Consider the following 22,039-nt stretch of genomic DNA (forward strand, 5'->3'; position numbering starts at 1 on the left):
ATAAATCATACAAATCATATAAGTATATTCTAAACTCATTAAAATAATCAAATAATTAGAGAGGGCGTTACATCTCCCGTAACCATAGCTTGGAAAATCCGCTCCATCCCCTGCACCCAAGTCTATGCTCCCTCTGGGTCGAATCTCCCCTTGAAAGTTGGTGGATTGTTCCTCAAGAACCTATCGAGCCTCCTCTCTTCGGCCTCACCTTCATTCCTACGGTTAGCCACCGCATTCTCATTCGCTTGAGCCAAAACTTGTGCCATAGCTGCTAAAGCTTCCGCAATCGCCGAATCATCACGACCACCTGCCATCTCAGCACTACACAACCATCTAACCGATAAGAAATCAACACAGCAAAGCAAATGTCGAAGGTACTAAGCTACCATTCGCACACAACAGGGAAAAAACAACAAACATAAGTCTAGACACTACTGACCGTGGCTCTGATACCAACTTGTAACACCCTACTTCTATTAAAGCAATTAAACTGCGAATAATACAATTATTCAAGAAATAGAGGCTACGCCACATTCAAAATTCAAAAACAATAATAATGTATATAAACCTCAACAGTCGCAGCGGAATATAAACCAGAGTAAATCCAAATATACATGTCAATAATCAATAAATTACATCACATAGATGCATCTCAATAATCCCAACAAACGGATAAATCTCCAAACATAACGAATAATCCAAAACAAAATATCTAGACTAAGACGGACGCCTAGATCAGAGCCACCTAGACTCTAAAAACGCCGATATCGGAGAAAGCTCCCGATATCACCAGCACAAACTCACCGAGCACTACTCCTGCACAACGTCTACTCACCCATACAGGCAAGTAGGCGGTTAAAACCACTGGGGTGAGTATTTGATGAGATAAAACCGCAAGTGCACGGTTCTATCGAAGTAGTAAAAATAGAGTATCGTTCCGACAGTGAGTTATGAATTCAATTAACTTTAGATAATGATTAGACTGAAAGTTTAGAAGGTAGAAAGTTTTATTTTTAATTGAAAGAAAATAAAAGAAAAGAAAAGATAAAAGCCTTGGGATTATTGGTTCATCCTAATGACAAGTCCTTCACAAACCAAACTATTAAACTTATAACCTTATGTTAGACCTAATTTCTCAAGACAGATTCTCTTTTGTTCAACTAGCAACCAAGCCTATTTCGCTGACTTGATTACTATTAGATTTTGGTCCTAAGTTGCAACCAAGCCTATTTCGCTGACTTGATCACAATTTAGAATCCTTGAAGTTCGAAACTATATGTCTCAAAGATTGTAAAGACTATTTCGCTGCCTTTACAATCTTTGTCTAAATTCACTTGTTCGAATATCAAAGCTCCACTTTTGTTTTATGAATTGATATTTGAGATGATGGATAAACAATTATCAAACCCTCCACTTTCGTTGCCACAGTTTGATAATGGTTGATCCATGTTAAAGCGGTGAATTTAGATAAGGAATTAAGGTTACATAAGATTAAGGTTTAAAGCTTGGTTTGATTAGGATTATGTCATTTAGACTTATCCAACAATCCCAAGACAAGAGAAGTCTACTCACTAACGTTCATTGTAGACAAGGAGAAGAAGAGAGAAAGTATAAAAGTAAATAACAAGAAAGTAAAATGAACTTTTATTAGAAAGACAATTGTCACATATTGCATTCCAAAAAAAGATGAATATTTGTGATGGATGGCTACTCTATTTATAGCATTCATTCGACTTAAAATCTAAGCAATTACATTCGGGCTAAAAATAGAGTAGCTTAAAATCTAAGCAAAAGCAGCAAAAGGCACTCTTGAGGGTGGCACGGCCGTGCCAATGCTAGCACGGGCCGTGCCAAGCTTCTGACTTTGGGGAGACATATTTTTGTCTCTCAATCTTCATATTTTTGTACCGAATCAGCTCCAAGTCCCTTTCTTTTGCTCCAAGACTCAATCCATCCAATATCATTCCTGAAATATAATAAAATGCAATTTGTAGTAAACTATCTTAAAAAGGAAATAATATTAATATAAAATAAACTAAAATCTAATTAAAACTAAACTAAATAATATCTAGAAATAGGTAATAAATGACTCATCAGTATTACATCAACATAATCAAAATAACAGATAAGCAGGAATAGCATACTCCAATATCATGTAATGAATAAAAATAGATAAGTTTCATACATACTCATTCACTACAATCCAAGTCTCACCGACATATATTCAACGAACATATCATCACCAATAAGCATCATTCACAATTACCAATCGCGATTACTCATAGATGGTCATTAATCACATTTCATCAATCATCACTAATCACATATATCAAACAAGACTCATGTTATGTTATGCACTTATTGACACATAAATGCATGTGGTACCGAATCTCCAAAAAGGTCGTCACATTCGATGATAAAACACATTGTATGTAAGGGTTCACACCCGCCTTACATAATCTCCGAAGTAAAAGAGCCAACCCTTTTACAACTACACGACTATGATGCATGGACATGTAACAAGACTCGATAATGCGACAACAATCACAATTTTCTCCACAATATATAGGACGACACCCAATTATATTGTTAATCTCCACATCATTTGCATTATCAAGAAAACATGCTCATATACAATTCAAATGTATTCATCATTACACCTCAACATATTTATCAATAATCAACAATGTCATCCAACATCAATTACATGATTTTCAATAATCAACAAACATCACTTATCACATATGATTTTACCAATTCAAGAATTCTCATATTCCAAGCAATTAGCATATGTTTATCATGATAATCACCATATCTCAAACATATACATGCATACTCAATTATTCACTCTAAGTACTTCATTAACCCATTATTAAGTTTTGGAAAAGTTCCACGGCTCAAAGAAAAAGTTATGATAATTTTTAACAAAAATCCACATGACTCATGTGCAGTAAATTATTCATAACTTGAGTTATAAAAAACATTTGAATACCAAACCAAAGCCATTAGAACAATAACATAATTATCTAAAACTTTCATGTTTTCCACAAAGTCAAAATCAAAACAGAAATACGCGAAAACGATGCAAGAGCGCGAAACAGGGAAAGCTGGCACTGGGCTACTCGCCTCACGAGTAAAGGTTACTCGCCGTGGCGAGCAATTCCAGTAGCTACTCGCCACCGGCTTGCCTCCCACTCGCCTCGCGAGTTATGACAGGTTGCAGAAAATTCTATTTTCGTGAAAAATCCATTTTCACCCCAAAATCTCAATTTTTGACTTCCCAATACCCAAATTGATTCCAAAGGTTTACCCAAATGTTTTTAGACATGAAAAGATACTTAAATCCATATACAAACTTGAATCAAACATCATTTTAATCAAAATCACCATTTGACCCATTTTCTCAAAACAACCACAACATCTCATTTCTCATAATCAATTCACAATTAAGTATACCCAAATCATGATTCACTCACAATAGCATCAGTTAACAATAACAACATCAATGGAATATGAATTACACCTCATTTCAATCAAAACATATCAAATTTCATCAATTAAGTATAATCTCATAACTTAACATTTATACATATTTTGAAACATGTAATTTCACCCACAAACATACCATAATCATCAATTCATGCACAAGGAAATAACATCACAGCAAGAGCACGAATTTAGCAACAATGTTCATCAACCCATTTTCATAACACATGAGAAAATGCAAAAATTGAACATGATTATGATGATAACTAACCCCCTTACCTTAGAAGAAGATTAACCCAAACTCTTGTTTCAATTCAGCTCCTAAGCTTACCCCAATTGATTCCTCAAGCTATTCTCTTCAAAACCTTTGTTCTTCTCTTCACCTCTTTCTCTCTCTACCTCTCTCTAGGAAAATTTTATGAAGTGAATGAAAGATATTTTCTCTATGACAACCCTAATGTTATCTCCCTTAATGGGCTTAACTTAATTTCCAGTGGGCTTAACCCATTTCTATTCAAACCACAAATATCTCTCTTAATTAATAACGGTAAAAAGTCACTAACGGTTATTAAATGGTAAAGTCTCGACTTACTCTAGTAACTAAATGAAATAACTATTTTTTTACTAGTCACTAAAAGTAATTCCAACAAAAAAAATTATAATTTTACTCGTTCTCCCTAAAATTACCAAAATGCCACTCTAATATGAAATTATAAGAAAATGCACTCAATAATGAATGATCACATACAAACACATAAAGCACATAATAAAACAATTAAAAATAAATTTAGCTAAAAATCGGGCTGTTACACTTTACATGTGTTGAATATGATGTTTATCATAATGTGTTGTATTTTCTCCTTTACTTGAATTGTGAGAAATCGTATGGAGTTGTTGAACAATATGATATAGTTGATGTCGATTAATGCATATATGTTGATTGATTGTGATATTGTCGGTGAATGCATATATGTTAAGTGATGGTGATGTGTTGGTGATTGCATATATACTAAATGATTGATGAAGATGTGGTGATGACTCTTAATTGATTTATGACTTGATTGATTGTGTGGACGTAAATACTTGATAATGCAATTGTTGTTGAGGTGATCAATATAATTGGAGGTTATCCTTTATATTGTTGTTGAATATTATGAGGTGATTTTGCATTGTCGAGTTTTTGCTTGTATGTCCATGCATCATAGTCATGTTGAGTCTTGATGTTGTAAAGGAGGGTTACTCTTTTACTTCGGTGATAATGTAAGACGGGTGTGAAATCTTACATACGATGTTTTTGTTGCATCGAAGGTGACGACCTTGAGGTGATTTGGTACCACATGCATATATGTGTCGGGAATATGCGCATATCATATTGGCATGAGTCTTAATTGTTTACATGTGAATGATGATTGTTTGATGATAAGTGTGTTTGATGAATACATACTTGTGACATTTGGATTTGATTGGTTGATGAATTGTGTCATAATTGAATATGTGACTTGATGAATTTGTGCATTGGTGAAATTGTTGAACGATGTGTTCTATGCGGATTGTGTATATGTACATTGGTGGATTTTGTTGATAGTTGTAAATAAATGATCTATGCTCTAATTGCATGTCTTGTTTACTTGTGCTTATACACTTGATGAATCTATTTGATGATAATTGGTTTGGTAATAGTGATGAGGTGAGAATTGTATATGTGTGTGTATATATATATATATATATATATATATATATATATGATTTGGTGATTCCTTTGATAATGATGATTGCTTGCTTATAACCTTGAAATGATGAATTGTACTTGTTGAGTTAAGTATGTTAAATGAGGAATAAGGTGAGTAATCCTTTAATTGATTGATGTTGATAAATGATGAGCTTATGTCGATGACTTGATTAGAGATTGAATATGCTTGCTATGCTATGTTAGTAATATGATAGATTGAGGTGTATGGAATGGGGGATAATAATCATGTGATGCTAGTATTCTAGAAGGGATGGTTATATATATGTGTGTGTGTGTGTGTGTGTGATGCATGAAATCCTTGAATGCTTATGTTTGTTTATGTTGATTATGATTGATGTAAAGTTTACCCGTAGTGGTTTTGACCGCCTACCTGTTTGTATGGAAGGGTAGACAAAGTGCAGGATTAGTTTGCTTTTGGTGAGTGGCTTGATGATTGCTTGGATAACGGGAGCTATCTCCATTATCGTTTCCTTTGAGTCTTAGGGTAGGCTCTGATCTAGGATGTCTGTCTTTATGATTATTCTAGATTGTTTATTCTATATTTATTTATGTTGTGGAGATTTACCCATTTGTCGGGATTTGGAGATTTTATATGATGATGTATATTGATCTTATGACATGTATGTTTTGGAGATGTATGATTTATATACGCTGCAACTATTGAGAATTTTTATATATGCATGTTGATTTTGTTTTTGTTGAAGACGTAGCGTCTATTTCTTGAATATATGCTTTATTCGCGTGTTTTATCACTGTAATAGAAATAGGGCGTTACATGAGTCAACATGTAAGTAACCACAGACCCTTTCGGGTTAATAAAGTCATACCCTTTCGGGTTTACAAACCAAACCATCGCAAAAGATCACATCTGCAACCACCCAAGCCCTGAACAAGAACAGAAACAAAAGCAGAAACCCAAATAATACAAAAAATAACAATACAACAACAAAACAACCTCAAAGCCAACCAGATCAATAACAAACCAAAGCTGAAAACCTTCGAGGAAAGTAACAACTTCCACATGGCAACTCAAAGGAGCAACAACGACAAAATAGCGACAGACCAAGGAATCAGCCAAAATAACTGTAGATTTGAGCCACAAAGGAAAGAGTTCAACCCCCAAAAATAGAAGGTGGTGCAAACCCAGACAAACCCCAAACTCCGGCGAGCTAAACAAGACCGAGGAACCCAAGCTGAAGAGCAGCAACGGCGAGATCTGAACCAAAACGCCGGTGAACCACCTTAAACCCACGACTCCGAATTGCCCCTTGTGGAACTCGACGGCGAGCAGGAAAGAGGTGGTGCGAAGAACCAACGTTCTCGTCGCGCCACCGTCGGCGGAGTCTACATCTAAAAAAGAAGAGTTTGGATTTTGGGATTTTGATGGCGGTGAAGGGTTTTTTTTTTTTTTTTTTCTAGAGAGAGGGCAGAGAAAAAGAAGTTAGAGAGAGTAGGGCCAAAAATCTCGTTGAAATCCCCTTTGAACATATATACAACAAGAAAAAATAAAACATCAATACCAAGAAAAATTATCAAATGTTATAATTTTGAAGGATTGTTTTAAATAAAACCTTCATACCAAAAAAGATAAAAACTTATCCTTAATTGTTGATTGTTTTTTAAGAAAATTATAATATGAATGGATATATAAAATAGATCAATGGAGGCCTTTTAGGTTGATTACACATTTAACCACTCTAAGAGGTCATACTTCGCAATTTGAAACAAGTAAGTCTCACAAGTGTGACAAAAAAGAAGGATACTTTGTTAAATTTGTTAAACAACAGAGAACTGATCTAAAAAGAAGTGATTAGGACTTAATTCTCAATCACAAGTGAACAAGTTCGAAGGTATTTTTGATATTATGAGGTGCCTGTAAACAATTAAAAGTGCCTATAGAGTGATTGTCTTAAACAAATACCGCCAGCCAAACCATCAATTTTATGCGCAAAAAAACAAAGGATTTTATTGATTCCTTGAGCTTTAAGGTCTATCATGACCGAGTTCCACTTGAGTGACTTTAACTTTTTGTAATTTTGATAACTTTTTCTTTATCTCTCTCGAGATCAACCATTCTCTTTAATCAAAATAATATATTTTACTCCTTCATCAATCATTTTATCCCATCAAAATTCAAAGTCGTCCAAGTAATTTCCATCCTGACTGTAGTACGCATCCAAACCTCAACACCAAAGCTTTCTCTCATAAAAAAAATATTTAAATGTCATTCTCTATCTTTCTTCATCAACTATTCTGACACAATGACAAATATTAAATCATATTAAAGTGAAGGGGTAATGTTAATTATACCATTAACTTGTTTAGTAGAGCTCAATATTATATTTTATGATCTAAACTATAAACCTTTTGTTTGCAAACATAAAACATGTCGATGATTTCAATTTAAGTTATCTAGAATGAAACAAAGTTATATGAATTAATATATATATATATATATATATATAAGGGTTCTGCTAGAAGTCATCTATAAATGTGTCTTTTAGCAACCCACACCTTAAGGTGTGATTCCCACTTTTTAGTTGTAACTTTGCTAACAGAGTACACCTTTATAAAAATTAGTTGGTGTCTTTTAACAAATGCTTCTAGAATAACTTGCTAAATGACACCTTCATAAAATGTGTCTTGTAGCAAAACCCATATATATATATATATATATATGGAAGCTTCTACGAAGAAGTCAGGAAAATGACTTCTTCGGTGAAGTCGTCTGAATGGGCCAATCAGATTTTAAGTGATGACACGTCAGAGATCTTAATAATGTTACAGTGTAGTGCGGTCTACAATACCGTAAGTGAAGAAAAACTTTATTTCATGATCTTAATAGTTAGATTTACTTGATCTTTATGTTATTGTGGTACAACATCTACACATGAATTTTCTTCTAGTACCAATTCTCTCTCCTTTTTATTTCTCTTTCTTTATTTATTTATATTCTCTCTTCCAGATTTTTATTAAATCAACATCTTCATCTTTCCTTCATCTTCTTCATCATATCTTCATCAACTTATTCATCATCTTCATGAGAGGGAAAAAAAACCAGAAATTAAAAAAAAAATGAAATTACATAATAAAAAAAAAAACATTACAATTAAATACATTTTCATAAAAACAATTCCAATTTCAATTCCTCATTTCCCAAATTAATCCCCTAATTAAGCGTATTTCTCCAATTTTATCTTAATGAAGACCTCAATATAATTTCATCCCATGTATTTTCTGATTTGTTTTTGCTCTTATCCACCGTGTTTTTGAATTGCGAAAGAAAAATCAAAATTTCATAACAAAAATGATACTATTTAGATCATTATATTGTCCTTTGTAACACCTATTTGCTAAAAAAAATTATTACGTAAGTTTTACATTTAATCTTTCAGTTTTTCTTACTATAAACGATATAAACACTTAATCTTTCAGTTTTCAAAGATAAATGATATGGTATGAAAAAGTATAATAACCCATAAATATGAGTCACAAGTTGTTCATTATAAACCTACAAGAGTCTTTGAAATTCCTCTCAAATTAACAAAAAAAAGTCTTTGCAAATCTAAAACTCTAAATCAGTATATATATTAGTTTTATTAATATTAGCTATTTTAATTTTATTTTTAATATTTTTTTTTGAAATAATTTCTAATAAAATTATAATTAGGTATCTACTATACAATATTAAATAAAATAAACGTCAACATAATATAATCAACCAGGTCATGAAATATGATCTTATTGAAATAAGAACGAAGCAGAAACTGAAATTTCAGAAATCGAAATCTTTTTATTTTTTATTTTTTTTACAACATATTAACCTTTCCAGAAATTTCAGAAATCGAAATCGAAATCTTTCGGATTTTACAACATAGATTTGGATATATATTTTTTTTTAAAGCATAAATCTGGAAATTTTAATAACACAAAAAAAACTGGATTTTTATTTTATTTTTTCCGTTTATTAAACGCTTCTACTTTAGTCCAATAAGTTTGTAATATTCAACAAGCTAGTGGATGAGACTCGCCAACGTCATAGTTGATCGGCGTGAATTTTCTTCTATTTGGCTCAGTTACACTAGATGTTTTTTGACATGCTACGTCACTGACTTGTGAATAACCAAATGATGCTCTACTTGTTTCTATTTCATGTACTCTTAATTGAATTCCAGTAATGTGATTGCTAAAAATTTTAAAATCAATTTAGGTCTGTGGAGATAAGTTCAAGTTGCGTTGCGCAGGAGATTAAGCCAATCCATACTTCACGAAATAACACAGAACTGCAAATTTTAATTTTTGGAGGTGGTGGCGGCGGCCATCATCATGGTGGTGGATATGGTGGACGGGTTTTATGAACAGTTTATCATAGAATAGTAAAAAATTATAATGCAAAACAATAAATAAATAAATTGGAATAAATGGGTTGTTGAAATAGAAAGAAGAAAAGGTGAAAAAAGAGAAAGAAATTAAATATAGTGTGAAAGGCAACACAATAAGACTAGTGAGGTACTTAATCCGATGGTTCAAAAAATCTAATAAAACTAGTCTTCGGTAGAATATATTGAGCAGATGCACAACACATACTATGCAACAATAAACACACATGACACATGGCGCATTATTATTGAATGTAGGATAACTTCATCAAAAAAGTCAATTGAATAACTTCACCATAAAATTTCCCTATATATGCATGTATGTCATTCATATATATTACAGCTGTGTACCTCATAACTAGTCAGCAGTAGAAGACATCAGATTATCCATGGTTTCGCTCATTGCTCCTTCCAACCACTCTCCAGTTGAAGATGCAGAAGTTCTTCAAAGGGCTGTTAAAGGTGATCAGAACCATATCCATCTTTTCATATTGTTCTTTATTACATCTTGAAAATTCATCAAGCCTTCATTCACACATAAGAATATTTTTTTAATTAATAGTCATTATTCTTTTCCCAAATTTTATTAATAGTAGTTAATTAAGATCATATTTGTTGCAATCTCAAGTTAGCTTTGAATCTTATACGAGTCATCGCGATGTTATTCTTAATTAAAAGTTGACTCATTGAGTTGAAGAGGGTGAATATATAAACTATCTTTAATATCAATTTTCGGAGTTTTTGTTGTACTAATAGCCCTTATTGAGGGTAATGAAAAGGGTCAATCATTAAGTTTTGTGCATCGCTCAGACCCTTTTTCTGGTGCCAATATTCTGGCATGTTACACCATTTTTCTAACGTATTGTTGTCTACTTTGAATTTTACATATGCCTTTACGATTTTGTCATTTGTTAAAAGTAGTCTATGTAGATCAAACTTAGTCTTGATTCTCAAATAATATGAAATTGTTTTGTGTAGCGAAACGATTCCATATGTTATAACCGGTGAGTGTATATGGGATATTTTTTAAAAGATGTGCATAAAGAAATAGTAATAATATCTTGAATTTGATTAAATTACTGAGCTTCGAAATTTTGTAGGTTGGGGAGCTGATGAAAAAGCCATTATAGCAATATTAGGTCATAGAAATGGTACCCAAAGGACTCAAATCAGACAAGCATACTATGAACTCTATCAAGAGGATCTCATCAAACGCCTTGAATTTGAGCTTTCAGGTGATTTTGAGGTGCATACACGAAGAAAAAAAAAATTGTCAATTAAATATATTAAAATTGATGTACCAAAAAGAAAATACATATTAAAATTGAAATTTTGTTAAAACTTTATTGTGCATGTCGATGTTTTTAATGTATACATTAATGTATTTGTTTTTTATCAAGTAATTTAGTGGTTATAAATTCAGTTTTCTGTCCGGAATTCATACCGACCTTTGCATATCTTAATATCCGTACCAATTGAGTTAAACTCACGGATACATACATCAATGTAATTTTATTATGTATATTGTTGATATATACACACGCCATTATCAGTAAAAATTAATTTTTCGACAATTCTAGTTTTTTTTAAACACAAGCAATAAATAATAACTAAATTAGTGACGAGTTGTTGAAAAAAATTTGTTACCAAATTGATCTCTAAAATAGGTGGCTTAATTGGTCTCTAAAACTAATCTCAGAATCAAATTCTAAAACCTAAACTACAACCCGATCTCTTAAAATCGACAAACCGATTTGTTGTGAATTCGGACTCAAAATCACACCAATACAAACTATGATGTGTGGAGTACAGGAAAGTAGTAATCGATATCAAAGTGAACACAAGCAATAATCAACAATAAGAGCTCCTAGATCTAATCTAGGAATCAAAGTGAAAAGCACAAATCCACAAGCAAAAGATAAAAGGAGAGAAGAGAGGAACAAACACACCAAAGATTGTTGACCCAGTTTGGTCCAAATTGACCTAATCTGGGGAAAGATTGATCTCTCGAATCCATTATCAATGAGTTCTTACAAAGAGATACAAATGGGTTACAAGAAATTAGCTTCAACAAGTTCACAAAGAACAACCCTAATTTCTACCCATTTTCCCAATCTCACCAATGAACAAGACACTCAATGATTTTCACTCACCCAAGGTGTTTACAATGTTTCCCAACCCAAGAGAACTCTAATCAAAGACCCTCAACCCTAAAGTTACCTCCTTCGATTTCCCAAGTTTCTCTCTCTTCAAGCCCCACTTCAAAATCTGCACAAGAACACTTAAATAGTACCCTGCAAGTGTCAAAATCGTGTCACGTTTTGCCAAATCGTGACACGTTTGGTGCGTACGACCCAAGGTACGACCAAACTTATCCTGAAAACTTTCCCAGCAAGCCGAAAATCGTGTCACGTTTTCCCAAAATTGTGTCACGATTGGACACTCAGAAAACATGCTCTCGGCATAGCCAAATCGTGACACGCTTATGAAATCGTGTCACGATTTCTCTGTTTTCCCAACTTCACAATTTGAACCCATAAACAACACGATCTCTTAAAATCGGTTAATAATATCAATGACTTATGCATTTGATGTGGTTGCTTTAAACTCAACTTGACAATCATCGGATTTTTCTCGTGATCCAATATGAAAGAATGTTTTTTTATATAGGAAAAAAATATATTTAATAAAACCAATCCCATTTAGTTTTTCCACTGACATTGAAAAAAAACAAAAAAAAAAGCTTCTTATTATGAAAACTTTTTGATTGCTTTCTATCATGAAAACATTGCTTTTTAATTATAATGAATTTGACTTGTTGGTATGAACAAAAAAGAGAGCAATGTATAGATGGATATTGGAACCAGCAGAACGTGAAGCTTCGTTGGCAAATATAGCACTAAGAAATGCAAACATAAACTTCACCTGATGAACTTTTCAATTTGAGACGTGCTTATCACAATCGATATAAACGTTCCTTGGAGGAAGACGTTGCTACCAATAACAATGGTTATCTTCGTCAGGCAAGTCATAATATATACTCCTTCTGATCTTATTTATAAAAGACGTTTTTTTCAACAAAAATTGATGTATCTAATTCAAAATTTGGTCTAGATATATAACTTTTGTTGACCCAAATATTTTGTATAAAACCGATTTTATCCATAAGAGACATTTGTGTTAATAAAAGGTGTTGTGATTAATTTTTGAGCAGCTTTTGGTGGGGTTGGTGAGTTCATTTAGGTATGGTGGGAGTGAAGTCAATGCAAGTTTGGCACAATGTGAAGCTGATATGCTTCATGAGGCTATCAAACACAAGAATCACAATCATGAAGAAGTAATCAGAATACTTACAACAAGGAGCAAAACACAACTTGTAGCAACTTTCAATTGCTATAGGCATTGCTATCACTAAGGTACACCAATATCCCTAATTGTCTATATACTACTATAAAAAGAGATGTCCATTGAATTTCCAATTTTGCCCCATATGAGGGGTAATTTGGTAATTCACAAATTCACCAATAGCCTATGAATTTTCATTTTTGCCCCTAACTATATTTTTAAATTATTTTTTTATTTTTATATTTTTAATAACTTTTAACTATTTTTCCAATTGTAAAAAAAAAAAAAAAAACTATTTTTCCAATTTTTTTCTTCCAAATTCAGTTGCTTCTACTCTGCCGTTGTGGGAAATTAATGTACCGTTTGACCCTGCTTTTTTTCAACTTCTCTACATTTTTAAGGATAAGTTAGGCCAAACACAATATCAATTAAGTACTTACTAAAAAAAGTACTTTTGTTCAAAAAAAATTGAATGAAATGAGCTTTGGCCAAAAATTGTTAAATGCTGCTTCAAAAAACTACTTATCGATAATTTATTTCACAAGCACATCTCTTCAAGTCACGCTGGGAACCTTTTCTTTTACTTTTTAATGTTATATTTCAATGTTTTTTTCTTCCATTTAATTGTATTTTATTTTTTTGAACCGTTTCATTTAATTTTTTTTAAGGAGGTTCCATTTAATTTTTTTTTTTTTTCAAATGAATTTTATTATCTTTTTATAACTATATAATTAATTTCAATATCGTTTAATCATCACAAACTCACAAATATTTCAATTCTGTTGCTTCTACACTGTCGTTGTGGAAGATTAAGGTACCGTTTGAATCGTTTTTTTTTCAACTTCTCTACATTTTATAGGAGAAGTTAGGCCAAACATGATATCAATTAAGTATTTTTTATAAAAAAAAAATACTTTTTTTAATGCATAAAATTGAATGGAATGAGCTTTGGCCAAAAGTTGTTAAATGCTACTTCAAAAAACTACTTCTTCGACAATTTGTTTCACAAACATCTTTCTTCAATTCACGCTAGGAACCTTTTATTTTATTTTTTAATATTATATTTCAATATGTTTTTTCATCCATTTTATTTTATTTTATTTTTTTGAACAGTTTCATTTAATTTTTTTAAGGAGCATCCTTTTATTTTATTATCTTTTTTTAAAGGAATTTTATTATCTTTTTTATCACTTATATATTTAATTTCAATATCGTTTAATCATCACAACCTCACAAGTTTTTTTATTCACGCTGCCATTTAATGATAATGATATCAAATATTTTTATTCTTTCTCCAACCTCGCAAATATACACACACACATTAACGTTTAGAGTAATACTTTATGTTCGTCTGTCTGTTTTTTTGTTATTGCAATGCGTATAATTTTTTTTGCCGTTTCATAATGCGTATGATTATTTTTATAAAATTTTGGTTTTAATTAAAAGTACAAGTATATATGCCTAAAAAAGTTATACTTATATATATATATATTTTGTACCTTTATATTGTAACAAACTATGCATATCTTTTTTCTAATTCAAAAAAACAAAACATGCATGTTTCAATGACACCAACAATATAACAAATATAATATCATACAATATAATATCTTATCTTTTTTAAAGACACCAAAAATACAGAATTCTTATAACGAAACTTATTATAGTGTGTAATTGAAATAGAAAAAACCAACTATTTTGATATTATTTAAGTTATTATTTCAGCCTCCTTAAATTATTTCTTCTATTCAAATATTTAATAATTCGTTTATATGACGATACTAATTTGTATTCATGTTACACAAAATAAACGTCATTGAGTAAATATAGTATTTGTAAGAAAAAAATATCTTTTATATTTTAAACATTTTTAGCCTTCAGGAAATATTTTAAACATTTTATTTATTTATTATGCTAATTCATAATAAATTCAAAGATTTATCCTCGTGAGCTTAGCCCAGTTGATAGAGACAATGCATAAATATATGCAAAGTCCGGGGTTCGAACCCTGGACACCATAAAAAAATAATTCAAAGTTTGTACAATATTTTATCAAACAACTTTTAAAAATAGCCTTAAAACTATAAATAAACAAAGAAACCAAACAACTTTAACTTCTTTCTTAAAGGCTTTTATTTTAATTTTATTTTGAAGTAACTTTTGGACCGCTAAAAAGTTTGGCTAAACTGTACCTAAGTTCAATTTTAACTGTAACAGCCCGATTTTCAGCTAGATTTATTTTAATTACTTTTATTATGTGTTTTATGTGTTTGTGTGTGATTATTCATCATTGGGTGCATTTTCATGAGTTTCCGTGTGGGAAGGGTATTTTAGTCATTTTAAACTTAGGGGTATTTTGGTCATTTTGTGAGAACGGGTAAAATTATAATTTTTAGTGGGAATTACTTTTAGTGATTAGTGAGAATAATTATTTCATTAAGTTACTTGAGTAAATTGAGATTTTACCGTTTAGTGACCGTTAGTGGTATTTTACCGTTATTAGTTAAATAACGTTTGGAGTGTAGAAATATTTTTGGTTTGAATAGAAATGGGTTAAGCCCACTAGAAACTAGGTTAAGCTCATTAAGGGTCATACCTAAGGAGTTGTCTTAGGAAAATATCACTTCATTCATTTCATAAGATATTTTCTAGAGAGAGATAGAGAGAGAAAGTCGAAGAAGAGAAGAACAAGGGTTAGAGAGAAGAGGGAGAGCTTGAAGAATCAAGATTGGAGTGAGCTTACGAGCTAAATTGAAGCCTAAGTTGGGATTAATCTTCATCTAAGAAAGGAAGTCTTTGTAGCAATTATTTTTTAAGGGATGACTGATTTTTTATTTTGTAAAATTAGATTGTATTTAGATCTCTTCAATGTCGCTAACATATATACACGGGTCTATTTTAACTATTTGAGATAATTAGTGGTGTATCTAAATAAATAGACCTGACTACTGTCTCGAATGTTGATTATAGTATATGCTCTTTTGATGCTTTGGTAAATATTTTAAAAAGATGCACATTTCTAATGTTCGTGTAATATGCTTACTTAATTCTCACATTTATTATCAACAACAATCTATTAGAAAAATGCAATTATCTCCCTTAATTTGAATATTTTTCCTTTAGAACAATTTTTTTACAAAACACGTTATTCAACCCGTGCGAAGCACGGGTTTGTAACTAGTTTTTATAATAATTTAAATATATAGTTTTAGTTGAAAAGATAGACCTAATGAGGTTGGATTCATATGATTAATGAATTTAACGATAAATAGTTCAAGAGAGAGATAGTATAGAGAAGAGAGAAAGATAAAGAGAAGTTAGAAATTTCTCTTGTTTAGCAAGAATATTAATTGCAAAGAGAGTAAAAGATGGATCTCATACCTTTATGTTTTCTCTTCAAAAGGGAGAAGAAAGAGGGAAGAATAAAAAAAATGTCTAATATACCATTGATTTTTGCAATTAATCATCAATTATAATATTGTCTTATTATTTTTGTCATTGATACCAAAGTTGATAATCCTATTAAAAGAGTCTAATAATCTTAATTCAATCACAAAAAGTCTAATAATCTTATTTTTCCCTCTCATGCATGTTTTACCATATGGAGGACCAGATTGCTTGCTTTTTTTAATTGACTCAATATTCCTTCCCAATTCCCACAATCCCACGTGTTTGTCTTTTACCATGTCGGTGTTTTTACCCTTTTCGTACTTTCATAAAATTTTGTCTAACTTGGACAACATAAACCCACGAATGTTGGTGTTTTGAACAAAACTGACAAAACTAATGGTATGCGTTTTGTCCCCAATGGTTTTAACCATATTTGACAAATTATAAAACCCTCCATTTTTTCCAGATTTAGCAACAACCTTTTATATGGAATATAAACAATTATTTTTTTTTACAATAATTAATTTTGAATTTTAAAAACATTTATCTTAAATTAAATTTCGTAAAAATAATGAAAAGGTTTTCAAAAAATAATGAAAACATTTATATTAAATAATGAAAAACATTTATCCTAGCACCAAAGAACACAACTCTTGATGGCATCAGTTTATGAAAAAGTTTTCAAAAAATAATATTTCAAATTTTGAATCAACATTTTGATTAGGTTGCAACCATCAAAGTCATTTGCTAAAAACTTATAAATAGTAACTCAGTTTTATCGCAACATAGTGTTAAGATAAATGTTTTTTAAAATTCAAAATTAATTATTGTAAAAAAAAAAAGATTGTATTCCATATAAAAGGTTTTTGCTAAAAATGGGAAAAATAGAGGGTTTTATAATTTGCCAAATATGGTTAAGAACCATTGTGGCACAAAAAGCATAACATTAGTTTTGTTCAAAACACCAACATTTGTGGGGGTTTAGGTTCTCCAAGTTAGACAAAATTTTATGAAAGTACAAAAAGGGCATGAAACTATCAAGACAACATTTTTCAATGCATGCCAGTCAACTTATCAAAAATACAAAGAAGAAATGAGAAAATGGCCAAATATAATTGAAGATTAAAAAATTAAAACACATTGTTATAGCATCACAGAAGATGGAGCTATCTTTAAATTTCTTCTTGGAGTTTTTTGCTGCAACATAAAATACAAAAAAAGAAGATGGTAAATTGTTATGGAAAGCAAAATTGATGGAAAATTAAAACGTAAGAAGAAATGAGAGGGATATAATAAGTATAATGGATTGTTACTAATTGAGGGAAAATAAAAGGGTTATTGGTGGCTAGTAACTAACTGATGAAATAGAAATTTTATAGTTCAAAGAAACCAATAAATGAAATGGAATAGGAAGAATTAGCAACATATCTATTAATTCATTGAGATAATAGTTTTTGTTTATTTTCTAAATAAATTATGAATGGAATAAGATAATACCTCAATTAAGGCCCCACCACTATGTGATTAAGGAGGAAAAATTAGGGTTTAGCTTAGGATACTTAGTAGGATTTAGTAAGTATCCTAACCTAAACCCTACTTTTTTCAATTGAAATTTGACATAAGAACATAAACTTACTGCTTTCTAACAAGAGGTTAATAATGAGAAAGAATGGCTAGAAAATAGTCTTACTTGGTGATGAAGTCTAATTGCTAGTCCTTAAGGTTGGTCCTTCGTCCTCTTTTCTACCTCGTCCAAGACACTCTCTAATGTTTCCTTCCTCCCCCAGTTTCTCTATTTTCTAAGTGTAGAATTAATAAAGTGATGAATGAATAAAATGAGGGAGATAACCGGTTGTTATTAGTGGCACTATTTTTAAGGAGTGAGAAGTGAAACTGTCCATATAACTAGGAAGGAGATTGCTATGATACTCCTAACTACTAGAACATGTGGTAATTGAATCAAGACCAAGTCATTTCTGTTTACTATATGATAATAGGCATAAAATAAAATTTAAAGGGTACACAATCAAAATATTTAACTATAAAGTAATTAACAATATATTTAGTCAAACATATATTTGCCACATAAATTTTGTCGTCCACTCCTTACCTTAATACAATTTGTCATGCTAGTTAATTAATTCATTCATTAGTCATAGTCATAATAGCAAAATAATGCAACCATTTAATAATTAGTAGAAATGATTTGACTATATAATTCAAAAAAAACATAAGATAAAACAATCACTTATAAATTATAAACACAATATTGTAATAATCAAATTATAACAAAAAAAATCAGAATTAAAAAAGATAAAATATCCATATATTAGAGGGAAAAAACACCACCATGGTAAAAGACAAACACGTAGGATTGTGGGAATTGGTAAGGAATATTAAGACAATTAAAAAAGCAAGCAATCTGGTCCCCCATATGCTATTGTTTTTGAAAATGTTGAAATTTATATTAAAATTTGAATTGATTGATCTTGATCCAACAACCATTGATACACTGAAATGTGTGAAAATTTTAACAACTAGAAATTTGATTTCGGTCTTTAGACACCAAAACAAAGGATAAAAAATCCATACAAACTTGCAAAAAGAAAAGAAAAACATGAGACATGAACTTGGTGAGATTTATTAAAGATTTGTGTTGCAATTTGCGAGTTGATTTAGCAAAAAGTTACTACCTCTGTTCCTTTTTAACTGTCATTTTTGACATTTTACATAAATCAGGACACTCAATAAATGTTACTTTTTCTTATACAATCATTTATACTTTTACTATAATAACCTTAGTCATTTAATATCTTATTCCATATATTTCTCTCTCTGCAATAAATAACTAAGGGTAATGTTGGTAAAACAACATTTATTGTTGCATTGAACTTTGAAAGTGATAGTTAAATAGGAACAAAAATTTTATCCGAAAGTGACACGTAAAAAGGAACAGAGGTAGCAGTTTTTAGATTAGTGGTTATTAGTTTGGAGAAATGATATTTGAACAACCATATTTTACAACTTTTGTGACAACTTTCTCTCTCATACTCACATTATTTTTTTACTTTCTCTCTCTATTGCTTTGGTTTTTGTGCCACTACCTCATTTCCTTTGTAAAATTTTGGTTGTCACAAAAATTGTCACATATATAAATGTTCAAATAACACACCTCATTAGTTTGTTAGTAAATTACTAGTTATGTTAGTTTTAGGTTTTGATTAGTGGAACTCTTGGTTAGAATTTTTTCGGCTTCCCTTAGCTTATCAATTGAGCTGTTTGTTTGGACATTTATCTTTTTTATACTCCCTCTGTTTTATAAGGAATGTCACTTTAATCAATAAAATTTGTTTTAAAATGAATGTCACCTTACATTTTTAATATAACTTTAATTTTTTTATCCAACTTTACCCTCAATAAATACTCTAATTTTTCTCTCACATTATTTTCAATGCAACTTTAAGTTTGTTTTTTTCTTATAAGTAAAGAGACTTTAATAAAAGTGTTATGTCTAATGATTATTTCATTCAATTTCTTAATATGTGTGCCAAATCCTTAAACAAAATTCATTGTGAAACGGAGGGAGTATAAAACAAATATGTAGATTATAGTTGGATATACTATAATTTTAACACTTTCTTTTTGTTTTTCCATATTTCTTCGGTTGTGGTAATATTATTTGATGTTTGTCGCACACAAAATGTGATTATCTTTTTCAGCTGAAATTCAAACATTTTTTTTTTAAAAGTAATCTAGTGGCTAGAAAATTCACCCTTTAAGGTAAATAAATGTGGAATCCGAAGTTTCAACTCATTTTACATATACAAATGTTCCTACCAACTAAGTTATGCTCACTCATGTGAACCTGAAATTCAAACCATTACTCACCAATTAGTTGTAAGATTATAGTCTCTTATGTTAGACTCAACCCTTTGATAACAATATGTATATTTTAATTAATTTTTTTATTGGAAATTGAGAGTATACATTGCTAGTCATATTTTACCACTTGTTCACGTTGTAAGAGTATAATCTCTTCCGTTAGACTCGACACTTTGATAATAATTTATACTCCCTTCGTTTCATAATAACTGCACCATTTTCAATAAAAAAGTGTTCCAAAATAAGTGAGCCATTTCACTTTTCAATACATGATTAATTACATTTTTCCCTTTATAACTCTAATTAATACCACTTTCATCACTCTCAATTCAATATATTCCACTTTGTATTTATGATATTGGAGAATACACCAATACTTAACAAGAGCACTTAAAACTATTTTTCTCTCTCCTTCATGTATACATTTGTCTTAATATGTATGATTTGAGCAAATGGCTCAGTTAATCTGGGACGGAGGGAGTATTTTAATTATTTTTTTAGGATTAATTGTTCAAATTAACCTTGTAATATGCACGAAATCTGAAAAATAATCATATAACATAAAAAAACACATATTTCACCCATGTAATTTGAGATTCTTCCAATTTTTGATCCGTTAATATACGCAAAGTTCAAAATAATAATGACATAGTGGCTGAAATATGTCTTCCAATTAACGATAAATAGTTCAAGAAAACTCAAATTTCAAGTCGGATTGAGATAAATTTTAGTCGGTCTTTACTTTATCTCTTACCAAACTCCAATATACCAAAAAACCAGTTAAGATTCTTGCTCGTGTGTTATTTCTTTGCAGAAATTGTCCGATGAAGGATCTGATGGCTTTCACAAGGCAGTGAGAATAGCCATTAGCTGCATCAATGACCATAATAAGTATTATGAAAAGGTGAGATTTAGAAAGAAAAACAAACATATTCATTTTTGAAACCAAATTGACTAATCTTAAAAAGACTCATATAGTAAGAGATTCATAATTTTGAAGACTTTTTTCAAATATAAATAATTTTGGAATTAAATTAACGACACTATACAATTTCAAGGAACAAATTGATAATTGACTCATAATTCTTACTCTGAATCTATTATATGTAGGTTTTACGCAATGCGATGGAAATCGTTGGAATCAATGAGGATGCACTCACCCGTGTGATTGTCACTAGGGCTGAGAAGGACTTGGAGGACATAAAAAAGGTCTATTACAAGAGAAATAGTGTCCAACTTGAGCATGCAGTGGCCAAAAAAACTTCAGGAGATTACAAGAAATTTCTCCTTACTCTGATGGGGAAAGAAGAATAATACATGTACTTTTAGTCAAAAAAAAGAATAATAATGTACTATATATATATATATATATATATATATATATATAATTTGTTTACTTTGGAGAAGTTGTAACACACTCTTTCCAACGCACTCTTCTATTGGCCGAAATTTACTAGCATCACCAAATGTATGTGAAACCTACATGAATTCATGCAAATCTATATCAAGGCTTTGTATGGCTTCTGTGTAAATTGTTCATGCTAGTGTAGTGAGAGTTTGATCTTGGAAATTAGCATGAATCTATATTTGGCATATAACATGAATCTAGCAGAGCAAATTGAGGAAATTCTGGCAGGAAACCCGAGAGCTATGCAGTAGCCAGTGCAGAATGTTATGAATCGATCACAAGGAACTGTATTAAATCTTGTTGCAACGACAAATAGAAAACAACAGAATGGTATTACTCAAATAAAACTTTTCTTTTAACAACACAAGTACAACAAATAGTTGAATATTCATTTTCATT

The 22,039-nt window shown here is 30.7% G+C and overlaps 1 pseudogene; it reads left to right on the forward strand.

The window, feature by feature from the left end:
• The first annotated feature begins 9,952 nt into the window (after window positions 1-9,952).
• On the forward strand, window positions 9,953-21,580 carry LOC11427877 (annexin-like protein RJ4; annotated as a pseudogene).
• Window positions 21,581-22,039: the final 459 nt, after the last annotated feature.

Source organism: Medicago truncatula, chromosome 3 (genome assembly GCF_003473485.1).
Source record: "Medicago truncatula cultivar Jemalong A17 chromosome 3, MtrunA17r5.0-ANR, whole genome shotgun sequence".
Classification (NCBI taxonomy): Eukaryota; Viridiplantae; Streptophyta; class Magnoliopsida; order Fabales; family Fabaceae; genus Medicago; species Medicago truncatula.